The sequence below is a fragment of the Dasypus novemcinctus genome, chromosome 16 (genome assembly GCF_030445035.2).
Source record: "Dasypus novemcinctus isolate mDasNov1 chromosome 16, mDasNov1.1.hap2, whole genome shotgun sequence".
Lineage (NCBI taxonomy): Eukaryota > Metazoa > Chordata > Mammalia > Cingulata > Dasypodidae > Dasypus > Dasypus novemcinctus.
In genome coordinates, this window is record NC_080688.1 from 18,717,896 (window position 1) to 18,730,293 (window position 12,398).

The window sequence follows — 12,398 nt, forward strand, 5'->3', positions numbered from 1 at the left end:
CAGATGCTTCTGCTTTTTATAGTTATAACCCCAATTTATAGATATATATAAAAATCTCATTATTCTAACAATTCTAAAAACCTAATTCAATATTCTTTGAGTCTAACCCTCTCTTCCCCCAAGCTGCAGTCCTGCTTCCCTCCCACAGAGCTGCCCCTCAGCCTCCTTTAGTGCTGGGTCTTCAGAGACCCCAGCAGCCTTCACACTGTCTGAGAACCGAGAAACGAATGCTGGATCTAACATCCCTCTGATTTACAGCCTCTGGCCACCCTCACCCCCAGAGGCCTGGGTAGGGAGCTTCTCTGGATAGGTGGTGAGGGGTTGGGTGGGTAGGGGTGTCCTGTTGTTTTGACTGGTAGATGTCTCTTCTTTTTTTAAAAAATTTATTTCTCTCCCTTTCCCCCCAGTTGTCTGCTCTCTGTGTCCATTCACTGTGTGTTCTTCTGTGACTGCATCTGTCCTTATCAGCGGCACTGGGAATCTGTATTTCTTTTGGTTGCATCACCTTGTTGTGTCAGCTCTCCATGTGTGCTGCGCCATTCCTGGGCAGGCTGCGTTTTCTTTTGTGCTGGGCGGCTCTCCTTACGGGGTGCACTCCTCGCATGTGGGGCTCCCCTACGCGGGGGACACCCCTGCGTGGCAGGGCACTCCTTGTGTGCATCAGCACTGCCCATGGGCCAGCTCCTCACGGGTCAAGGAGGCCCGGGGTTTGAACCGCGGACCTCCCGCGTGGTAGGCAGACGCCCTATCCATTGGGCCAAGTCTACTTCCCAGAGACCTCTTCTTGAGGCTCGGGTGCTGTGAGCCAGCTCTCTCCTGGAACAGCAGAAAACCTGAAGCTGACGGCTTTGCCCTCAGAGGAATCTGCTGAGATAAGCTCATTGTTCTCTTCCATCTACCCTGCCTCATCAGGCTCGAACGAAACCTGAGAGATATCAAGGATGGGGAAGTACAAAGTTCTTCTGGGTTCACATTATGGATGCGTTCCTTTTCTCTGGCCTCATGAGCTCTTACTGGCTTCTCTGGTGGCTCCAGATCAGGAAAGACCTTGAAGGAGGCCCGAGGACTGGAAGATTCAGCCCCTGCGAAGGCCCTGGGGTTGTGGGTGAACCCCCTCCGGAGACTGCAGGGCTGGGGGTATGTCCCTGAGGAGGACCTGGGGCTGGGAGTGGCTCTGGGAGGAGGAGGCCTGCTCGGGGCACTGAGGTCCTTGGAAGAGCAGTTCTCTTCTTTGGTTGTTCAGACCTTCACTTGAGGTGTGGGTTCGGAGGACTATTTCTGGAAGAGATGGTAAAGGCTGCTCTGAAAGGGTCAGGGTTCTGTCTGGTGATGGAGCTGGGGAGAAAGGGAAAACTTCCTTCTGGGACACGCCACCCTCAAGGATGGGAGAGGACTGGGCTTGAGCTGGGCCGTTGCAGACTCGCAGAGGCTCTTCTTCTTCAGAGGAACTTGCTTGGGCCTCTTCCTCCTCTACATTTCCTCTTTTAAGGACTTTTCTTTGATCTCAGAGTTGTCTTCTCCCTGAGCTGAAGCAGGTGTCAACTCTTCTTTGGTTGCTGAGATGGATTCCCTACCACTTTTCAAAGAGAGTGCAGAGGGACTGGTAGGCAAGCTGAGAGGGCTGGAGACCCCAGATGTTCCAATTGGGGAAGAGATGACTATAGAGTGTCTGCCACTGCTTGATAGTCCCTTCACCACAAAGACTTTGTTGGAATGTTGCTTCTCCAGTGTGCTCATCACCTCGTAAAGACTGCGGTTCAGCTTGCTCATCTCCCTGAGGAAAACGTCCCAAGCTGGACATGTTTTGGAAGATGGTCACGTAACAGCCAATATGACTGTTGGAAAGCACAGGCAGCTCTTCCAGTAGTTCCTGGTTCATATCTTCAACACAGTCTGGGCTTTGTTGAACCCTTCCTCTGCCTTGGCATTCCTGGCTTCTTCTTTCTTCCGGGTGTTCTGCACCGCCTCCAGGTGGTGTCGGGCCCCGGCAGAGTCAACGAGCTCCTGACCCTGCTTGGCGATTCTCTACTTTTTTTTTTTTTTTAAAGATTCATTTATTTATTTATTTCTCTCCCCTTCCCCCCCCAACCCTGGTTTTGTGTTCTCTGTGTCTATTTGCTGCGTCTTCTTTGTCCGCTTCTGTTGTTGTCAGCGGCACGGGAATCTGTTTCTTTTTGTTGCGTCATCTTGTTGCGTCAGCTCTCTGTGTGTGTGGCGCCATTCCTGGGCAGGCTGCACTTTCTTTCGTGCTGGGCGGCTCTCCTTACGGGGCACACTCCTTGCGCATGGGGCTCCGCTACGTGGGGACACCCCTGTGTGGCAGGGCACTCCTTGCGCGTATCAGCCTGCGCATGGGCCAGCTGCACACAGGTGAAGGAGGCCCGGGGTTTGAACCGCGGACCTCCCATGTGGTAGACAGACGCCCTAACCACTGGGCCAAGTCCACGGCCGATTCTCTCCTTGATCTCACTAAACTGGGCGACATAGTTTTCCATGGTCCTCCCAGCCTGGACAGTCAGTTTCTTTTCATAGTCTTCCCAAAGGAGATCGTTATTCCCTGTAATGGCCTTCAACTCCTCATGACCAGCCCACTCACTGCTGTAGATCACCTGCAGGGTTTCTAACACTTTCTTTTTTTTTAAAGATTTATTTCCTTCCCCTCCGCCCCCCCAGGTGTCTGCTCTCTGTGTCCATTCACTGTGTGTTCTTCTGTGACCGCTTCTATCCTTATCAGCAGCACAGGAATCTGTGTTTCTTTTTGTTGCGTCATCTTGCTGTGTCAGCTCTCTGTGTATGTGGCGCCATTCCTGCGCAGGCTGCACTTTCTTTCGCACTGGGAGGCTCTCCTTATGGGGCACATTCCTTGCGCATGGGGCTCCCCTACGCGGGGACACCCCTGCGTGGCAGGGCACTCCTTGTGCGCATCAGCACTGTATGTGGGTCAGTTCCACATGGGTCAAGGAGGCCTGGGGTTTGAACCACGGACCTCCCGTGTGGTAGACGGACGCCCTGACCACTGGGCCAAGTCCGCTTCCCTCTAGCCCTTTCTTTGAGCTTTCATGCATCATTTCCACTGCACTAAGGAAGCTCTTCAGGTCCTTGTATAGCTCGTGGCCTTCTGCCTGTTGCTGGTAGAAGTTGTTAGCACTTTGTTCAAACCGTTCATCTTTGGTTTCAACAGTTTTCCCAATTTCTGCAGTACCTTCTCCTGGGCCTGCTGAACTTCTGTGCTTGCCTGGCGAATAGCTCGGCACTGCTGCCCGCCCTGCCCTCGGCCATCCTGCCGGCTCCCAGGGGACTGCCTGCGCTGGCCCGGGGCCTGTGGTTTTCTAGAGGCCCCAGAGGAGGAAGTGCGGGCTCCCGGTGGCAGTAGGGCCTCGCACTGCCCGCCAGGCTGGAGGGGCTCCCCCTGCAGGGCCCCAGGCACCCCGAGCCCTCCCTGTGGCCCACCTTTGCCCAGAGGGCCCAGAGGCCCAGAGCAGGGGGCCGGGCCAAAGGGGGCTCCTTTGGAGCTCTCCATACGTTTCTTTTTCATGTTTATGTTTTGAGGGACTGCCAGACAGTTTCCCAAAGCAGCTGCACCTTTTTAAAATAGCAGCAACAGTGTATAAGGGTCCCTGATTCCCCACATCTTCTCCAACACTTGTTGTTATGTGTCTTTTTCGTTATAGTTATCCCAGTGGGACTGAAGAGGGGTGTGTGTGTGTGTGTGTGTGTATGTGTGTGTGTGTTAGTTGCATTTGGGACTATGATTTATGACAGCAACAGGATACCAAGCATTATCAGCAAAGGAAAAAGGTGCATCAGGCAAACTCTGGGGACAACAGGTACAAGTTTCCGGAGTCCTCTCCCAGGGAAGTTATGCAGGCTGTGCTTAACTCCCCCAGCAGCTCTTTGTGACAGTGTGGGATAAACGTTACAAATTCCAGAGACGATCATGAGAAACTCAGTGTCCAGGATTTTTCAAAGTTTTTACTGTGGTCACATATATATATAAAACATAAATTTTGCCATTTTAAACGTTTTTAAATACATGATTAATTACTTTTACAGTGTTACTGTAGTATCACCACCATTCATTACCAAAGCTTTTTCATGAACACGCATAGAAACTCTGCAGCTGTTAAGCAACAACTCCCCATTTCCCCTTCCTCCAGCCTCTGGTAACCTGTGTGACAGCTTGTATTTTGTGAATCCCAGAAAAAATTATGTTCTAGAATTAATCCATTCCTGTGAGTGTGGGGTCCTTTGATTGCATTAAATTCTATGCAGGGACATTTGATTAGATCACTTGATTAGATCAATTTAGGGCTTTTGATAGGACATCAGTGAGGCATGACCCATGTCTCTGTCCTCTTACATAAACTGAGACCTGAAAGCTGAAAAACACACAGAGAAAGAAGAGAAACAGAGAAAAAAGGAGTGCTGCCATTTTGACCTGGCCATGTGAGAAAGAGGATTTCAACGTCTCCTACAGCTGCAGAAAGACAGAGAAGTCCCAAGAGGCTCAAGGAAACAAGGCCCAGGGAGAGATGCCTGATTGCCCACAGCTGAGTGTGAGGAGAAAGTACAGAGAGAGACGGGCAGACCTACCACCTTGCCTCACCATGTGGCAGTACTCCAGGGTCTGTTAGCAGCTGAACATTGGCGAGAAAGCATCTCTGAAGGTGCCTTGACTTGGGCATTTCATGGCCATGTAAAAGCCAACCCATTTCTGCTTCTTTGCATTGATGGCCCTCTGGCAAACTAAGACAACCTGTAATCTATTTTATGACTCAATGAACTTACTTATACTAGATAATCACATAAGTGGATTCATACAATATTTATAATATTTGTCTGACTTTTTTCACTCAGCATGTTTTATAGTTTATTCATGTTATAGCATATATCAGAACTTCATTCCTTTTTACAACTGAATAATATTCCATTGTATGTATGTACCACATTTTGCTTCTCCATTCATCACATGACGGAGATTGGAATTGTTTCAACCTTTCAGCTATAGTGAAAAGTGCAGCTATGAATATTGGTATACAAAGTATTTGATTGAGTTCCCATTTTCAGTTCTTTTGAGTATATACCTAGGAGTGGAATTGCTGGATCATATGGTAATCCTATTTTTCACTATTTGAGGAATGTTTTCCGCAGTGGCTATACCAATGGCTATACCATTTTACAAGGGTTCCTATTTCTCTGTATTCTGGCCAGCACTTTTCTGTTTGTTTGTTTGTTTTTTTCATTTGTTTATTTGTTCTAATAATAGCCATTCTAGTGGATGTGAAATAGTTTCTCATTGTAGTTTTGATTTGCACTTTTCTAATGGCTAATGATGTTGAGCATATGTTCATGTGCTTATTGGCCATTTGCATATCTTCTTGGGAGAAATATCTGTTTAAGTCCTTTGCCCATTTTAAAATGGGTTGTCTTTTTGTTGTTGATTTAAAGGATTTCTTTAAATATTCTGAATGTTAAACCCTATCAGACATATGGCTTCCAAATATTTTCTCCCATCTGGTAGGTTTATTGTCCTTAGACGAGCAAAAATTTGTTATTTTTATGAAGTCCAGTTTATTTTTTCTTTTGTTGTACTGTCTAAGAATCATTGCCTAATTTGAGGTCCTTCAGACATTTCCCTATTTTTCCTCTAAAAGTTTTATAGTTTTATTTCTTATATTTAGGTTGTGATCCATTTTGAGTTAATTTTAATAAATGGTATATTCTTTTTCTAGCCGAGTTGCTCAGGTTAGAACTTCCACTACAACATTGAATAGCAGTAGTGAAAGCAAGTATTGTTTTACCCCTTTTAGTCTTCTCCTTCTGGGACACCCATAATGCACATATTAGTATTCTTGTCTTATTCTGATTTTAAAGGAGGGGAGATTTTTGGTTTTTCATTGTTGATGTGTTTTTAACTATGCATTTTTCATATTAGCCTTTTGGCATATTGTGGAAGTTCTATTCCTAGTTTTCTGAGTGTCAGTGCCTTTTCTTTGTAAATTAAGATAATCTTGTGGGTTTTTTCCTTCATTCTATTAATTTGTTATATATTATTGATTGATTTTCTTACGTTGAACCACCATTGCATTCCTGGGATAAATCCCACTTGGTTATGGTGTATAATTCATTTAATGTGCAGTTGGATTAAATTTGGTAGTGTTATATTGAGGATTTTTGCATCAGTAGTCATAATGGATGTTGGTCAGTACTATTCTATTTTTGTGAGATCTTATTTTTTTCATTTCTGGAAATAACCTTTATTTTTATAATTATTTTTTTTTATTTTAAAATAAGCTTTAGATTACATAAATGTTACATTAAAAATAAATATAGGGGATTCCCTTCCCCTCCTACTTTCCCACATTAACAACATCTTTCATTACTGTTGTACATTTGTTATAATTGATGAACACATATTGAAGTATTGGTACTCACCATGGATTATAGTTTATATTATAGTTTACACTCAGTGCCGCACAATTTTGAAGGTTATGACAACATATATAATGGCTTGTATCCGTCATTGCAATGTCATGCAGGACAATTCCAATGTCCCGAAAATGCCCTCATATTACACCTATTCTTTCCTCTCCCTCCCCTCAGAATCTCTAGGGACTACTGCCCTATATCAATGATAAAAGTTCTTCCATTGTTAGAATAATAGTAAGTCTATAATAGGATAATAATAAATCTACTTAGTCCATTGTTCATTCGCCAGTCTTGAGGATTTGGGAATTATGATGCCCACTCTGTTTCTAATTGAGAGGGGGCTTAGGTCCCATGGGGCAGATGGATGGAACTATGTTGCGATATCTATATCTGTGTTTGGTATTAGGGTGATGCTGGCCTCATAAAATGAGTTGGGAAGTGTTCTTCAAATTTTGGAGAGAGTTTGAGAAGAATGGGTGTTAATTCTTCTTTGAATGTTTAGTAAAATTCAATAGTGAAAATGTCTGGACTTGGATTTTCTTTGTTGTGAAGTTTTTTATTACTGATTCAGTCTCTTTAATTGTCACTGTCTCTTGAAATCTTCTATTTCTTCTTGAGTCAGTTTAGGTAAATTGTGAGTTTCTAGGAATTTGCCCAGTTCATCTAAGTTAGGATCCCATTGATCTGATATCAGCTTTACTTTAATAGTATACAGAAACTGTTTCTATACCCTTTTCTCTCCCTTCCTTTATATTGTTCTCATCACAAATTACATCTTTATACATTGTGTGTCCAAAATTAAAGATTTATCATTATCTGTAAAAAGTGGAGTTTCAAACCAAGAATCAATAGTTTTGGCATTGATATTTTTCTATACAGTTACTTTAGATGGATATCTTTATTCATGTGCCTTTGATCTACTGTCTAGCATCCTTTCCTTTCAACTAAAGGAACTTCCTTTAGCATTTCACATTAGGTCAGTCTGGTGGTGAGAAATTCCCTCAGCTTTTAAAAAAATCTCTCCCTCATTTTTTAAAGTCAGTTTTTCCAGATCTGGAATTCTTATTTGGAAGTTTTCAGGACTTTAAATATGTTGTCCCACTGCCTTCCTACCTCCATGGTTTCTTTTTGGATCCTGTCATTATCCTATTGCTCTAACATAACTTCATTAAGATGTGCCTTCCCAGCTCGCATTTTTGTGCTCTGTCAATCACAATGTTCAGTTTCTCAAAACTAGCAAAAGTAGATGATTATGCTTTATTCTATCTCCGTATCTGATATAACTATCCACCTAAGTGCTCAAACTAGAAACTTCCAAATCTTTTACTTCTCCTTCAAGTCTAAATTCTATCCATTCTTGCCTATTCTTTCCATTCTTTTTTTAACAAATCAAGTTTGATACATATTAATAAAGCACAAATCCATCCAAAGTGTACAATCAAAGGTATTTGGTATAAATACATAGTTGTGCATTCATCATTTCAATCATTATTAGAGTATTTTCATTATTCCATTAATAATAAATAAACAAACAAAAACCTCATCTCTCAATCTCTTTATGCTTCTCCTGCCATACGTATCTGCTATTCTTTTTCCATCTCTCTAGGTTACTTGTTTTTATATTTTATAAAGACAGTCATATATGCAACATTACCTATATTCATATTCACCTGAGGTTTTACTATGCTATACAGTCCCACGTTAATTCTTTAGCTTTCCCTTCAGCAATATACATGCCCTTAGACTTTCCCATTCAAACACTGTCATACCCATATAATAGCTCTGTTCATTACAAACACTATGATGTGCTTTTACCATTTCTATCCATTTCCACAGATGTACAAACAAACTTTTTATCAATTCTGCACAGATTAGCCCTCAGCTTTTCATTCTGTATCCTCATTCTAGTTTCTGGTGACCTATATTCTAATAATTAACTCCATAAGTACACAATATATTTAGTTCATAATAGCGTAATCTTACAGTATTTATCCTAGTGTGTCTGGCTTGCTTCACTCAACATAATGTCCTCCAGGTTCATCCACGTTGTCATATGCTTCACAACTTCATTTCCTCTTGCAACTGTATAATATTCCATTGTGTGTATACACCACAATTTATTTATCCATTCATCATTTGATGGACACCTCAGTAGCTTCCATCTCTTGGCAATTGTGAATAATGCCACTATGAATATTTGGTGTGCAAATGTCTATTTGAGTCACTGCTCTCAAGTCTTCTGGGTATATACCTTGCAATGGTATTGCTGGGTCACATGGCAAGTTTACATTCAACTTCCTTAGGCACTGCCAAACAGTCCTCCACAGTAGCTGTACCATTTTACCTTCCCACCAACAGAGAAGAAGTGTTGTTATCTGTCTACATCCTTTCTAACACTTACATTTTCTGTCTTTTTAATGGTGGCCATTCTAATAGGTGTGAGATGATAGCTCATTGTAGTTTAATTTGCATTTCCCTAATTGCTAATGATGTTGAACATTTTTTCATGTGGTTTTTTTTTCTTTCTTCCATTTGTATTTCTTCTTTGGACAAATGTCTATTCAAGTCTTTAAAAAAATTTTTTTTAAATTTAATTGCCCTTTTTTTTTTTTTAAGATATATAGGTCAAGTCTTTCACCCATTTTTAAATTGGGTCATTTGTTTCTTTATTGTTGTGTTGTAGTATCTGTTTATATATCATGTATATTAAACCCTTATCAAATATGTAATTGCCTAATATTTTCTTCCATTGAATCAGCTGTCTTTTTACCCTTTTGAGAAAGTCTTTTGAGATGCAAAAGTGTTTAATTTTGAGGAGGTTCCATTTATATATATTTTTCTTTCGTTGCTTGTGCTTTGGGTGTTAGGTTTAAAACTACTGCCTATCACAAGATCTTTTTTTAAAAAAAAGATTTATTTATTTATTTTTCCTCCCCTTTCCCCCCACCCCGATTGTCTGTTCTTGTGTCTATTTGCTGTGTCTTCTCCTTTGTCCGCTTCTGTTGTTGTCAGCAGCACAGTAATCTGTGTTTCTTTTTGTTGCATCATCTTGTGTCAGCTCTCCGTGTGGGCGGCACCATTCTTAGGCAGGCTACACTTTCTTTCGAATCACAAGATCTTGAAGATGTTTTCCTACATTTTCTTCTTGGAGTTGCATCAATGTCACTTTTTAAAATTTAGGTCCTTGATCCATTTCGAGTTAATTTTTTAAAATAAGGTGTGAGATAGGGGTTCTATTTCTTTCTTTTGGGTATGGCTATTCTGTTGTCCCAGCACCATTTGTTGAATAGACCGTTCTGGCCCAGCTGGGTGGGCTTGACAACTTTGCTAAAAATCACTTGACTGTAGATGTAACGGTTAATTTCTGATTCTTGATTAAGTTCCATTGGTCAATCTGTCTGTCTTTATGCAGTACTGTACTGTTTTTGCCACTGTAGCTGTGTATTAGTCAGGGTTCTCCAGGGAAACAATCAGCAAGATATATCTGTCAATAGTATGCGATTCTACAAGAGTCTCTCACGCAGCCGTGGGGATGCACGAGTCCAGGTTCCGTAAGCAGGCTGCAACCAGGAGCTCCAACGAAAGTCCAATGAAGGTTCTTGAGGAGTTCTGGGAGATATTGGCTGTCCAAGGTGAGCTGGGAAATTCTCTCTCAATGCTGGAATCACTTCCCCTTTTAAGGCATTCATCTGATTGGGTTAAGCGTCATTCATTGCTGATGGCAATCTCCTTGATTGATGTAATTATAATGTGCTATCTATGATTTACCACTGCAGTAAAGTCAGTGGTGGCTAAAGTCCATAAATGTCCTTGTATTACAGGTAGCCCAGTGCTTGCTTGACCAAACAACTGGGCACAATCACCTGGCTGAGTTGACACAATAGCTTAACCATCACACTAAGTAATATGCTTTAAAGTCAGGAAGTGAGAGTCCTTCAACTTCGTTCTTCTTTTTAAAGACATTTTTGGCTATTCAGGGCCCCTTACCCTTCCAAATAAATTTGATAATTGAATTTTCTATTTTCCCGGGAACTCCAGTGTGAGAGAGAGGCACTCAATTGCTTGCACCACTTCATCTCCCTGGTCTGCTGCGTCTCTCACTGTCTCTCCTCTGCAGCTCCCTTTGTTGTGTCATCTTGCTGCACCAGCTCTCTGTGGCCTGGGCCATCAGCTCTCCATGGCACAAGGCAGCTTCCCTTCACCAGGTTCAATTCCTGGGGCCCTCCTATATGGTAGATGGCGTTCCATTGCTTGAGCATATCTGCTTCCTTACTAATGTGTTTTGTTACACTAGTTGATTTTCTTGTGTTGAACCACCCTTGCATACCTGGGATAAAACCCAGTGATTATGGTGTATAATTCTTTTAGTTTACTTTTGGATTCAGTTTGCAAGTATTTTGTTGAGGATTTTTGCATCTATATTCAACTCTCTCTGTTTCCCTGGTTATACATAGCTGCTATTCTGTTTCTGTCTCTCTAGGTTATTTGTATTTATATTTTGTAATAAGTTTTATATGTGCAACAATACCCATATTCATGTTTCAGATGAGGTTTAACTGTTATATACTCCCATGTTCCATATTTTAACTTTCTTTCTATTAATATACATGACCTTAGACTTTCCCTTTCAACCACTGTAATACCCATAGAATTTATTTTATTGGGACCTGTCTTGGGACCCAACATATGGTCTATCCTGGAGAAGGATCCATGAGCACTTGAAAAGACTGTATATCCTCCTGTTTTGGGGTGTAATGTTCTATAGATGTCTGTTGGGTCTAGTTCATTTATCATATTATTCAATCTCTGTTTCTTTATTTATTCTCTGTCCAGATGTTCTATCCAATACTGAGTGGTAGATTGAAGTCTCCAACTATTATTGCAGAGACATCTATTTCTCCCTTCAGTTTTGTCAGTATGTGCCTCATGTATCTTGGGTCACATGGGTTAAGTGCATAAATACTTACTATCATTATTTCTTGTTGGTAAATTGTAACTTTCAACCTGATTGTGTCTTTATGTCTGAGGTGAGTCTGTTATAGACAGCAAACAGATGGCTCATTTTTTTTTTTTTAACCCATTTGATCAGTCTATTCTTTTGATTGGGGAATTCAAACCATTAACATTCAATATTATTATTGTAAAGACTTTACTTACATTGTCCATTTTATTCTTTGGCTTTTCATTGTCATATATTAGTATTGTCTGTCTTTTTACCCTTTAATTTACCCTTCCTAATAATCTTCATTTTTACACTCTTCTCCAAGTCACTCACCCTTGTTTTTTCCTTTCAGGCTGCTGTACTCCCTTTAGTATCTCTTGTAATTCCGGTCTTTTGGTAAGATATTCTCACAGTTTTTATGTCTGTGAAGACATTTTTGAAGGACAGTTTTGCCAGGTACAGAATTCTTGGCTGGCAATTTTTCTCTCTCAATACCTTAAATACATCGTATTAATTTCTTCTTGCCTCCATGGTTTCTGATGAAAGGTCAGCACTTAAATGTATTGAGGTTCCCTTGTATATGATGCTTTGCTTTTCTCTTGCTGCTTTCTGAATCCTCTCTTTATTTGATATTTGTCATTCTGAATAGTAGGTGTCTCGGGGTAGGTCTGTTCAGATTTATTGTTTTTGGAATATGTTGTCTTTCTTGGATATTAATGTTTATGTCTTTCATACGGGTTGGGAAGTTTTTGTCATTATTTCCTTAAATATTCTGTCTTTTTTCAATTCTATTCTCCTTCTGGGACACTGAGAATGCATATGCTTTTGCATTTCATGTTGTCATTCAATTCCCTGAGACCCTGTTCCATTTTTTTCCATTCTCTTCTCTTTCTGTTCACCTGTCTTTTCCAGTTCAGATGTTCTGTCTTTGAGCAATTCAAATATGCTGAGTGGCTTGAATTTATTTATTTGTTTTTGCTTATTTATTTATTTATTATTGGTTTCTTTAAGTTGTCTCCCTCATCTG

The 12,398-nt window shown here is 41.2% G+C and overlaps 1 pseudogene; it reads right to left on the reverse strand.

Annotated features, from left to right (window-relative positions):
• Positions 1 to 763: 763 nt before the first annotated feature.
• Positions 764 to 3,279, reverse strand: LOC101439662 (bridging integrator 2 pseudogene; annotated as a pseudogene).
• Positions 3,280 to 12,398: the final 9,119 nt, after the last annotated feature.